General features: G+C 54.1%; 1 non-coding gene across 1 annotated transcript; it reads right to left on the reverse strand.

The window, feature by feature from the left end:
- Positions 1 to 275: 275 nt before the first annotated feature.
- Positions 276 to 346, reverse strand: TRNAG-CCC. The gene has a single exon. It is a non-coding gene; the product is annotated as a tRNA-Gly (tRNA).
- Between the last annotated feature and the right edge of the window lie 11 nt (positions 347 to 357).

Below are 357 nucleotides of genomic sequence, written 5' to 3' on the forward strand. Positions count from 1 at the left end.
GGCTTCAGGTCCAAATATTCAAAATCGCAGACCCAGCGGAAACACTCGTGGATTGAAAGGTAGGAAGTCGCGAGAGAGGAGATGGTTGCCGGAGGTAGGCCCATCGCTCCTCCATTTTCGCGAGCACCCCACAGCTCCTTATTGTCTCCTGCTCCCAGATGTGTCCCAGATGAATGCCCTGAGGATTTCAGTTTTCATTTTCCTACTCTTGGGTCTGGCTGCCACCTGTGAGACGTGGAAAGTCTTGAGAAGAGGGAAGAAAATGTAAGGCGGGCTGCATTGGCCGGGAATCGAACCCGGGTCTCCCGCGTGGGAGGCGAGAATTCTACCACTGAACCACCAATGCGTCCTCTCCTT

Source organism: Pteropus alecto, unplaced genomic scaffold (genome assembly GCF_000325575.1).
Source record: "Pteropus alecto unplaced genomic scaffold, ASM32557v1 C17564074, whole genome shotgun sequence".
In the NCBI taxonomy this organism is placed as follows: Eukaryota; Metazoa; Chordata; class Mammalia; order Chiroptera; family Pteropodidae; genus Pteropus; species Pteropus alecto.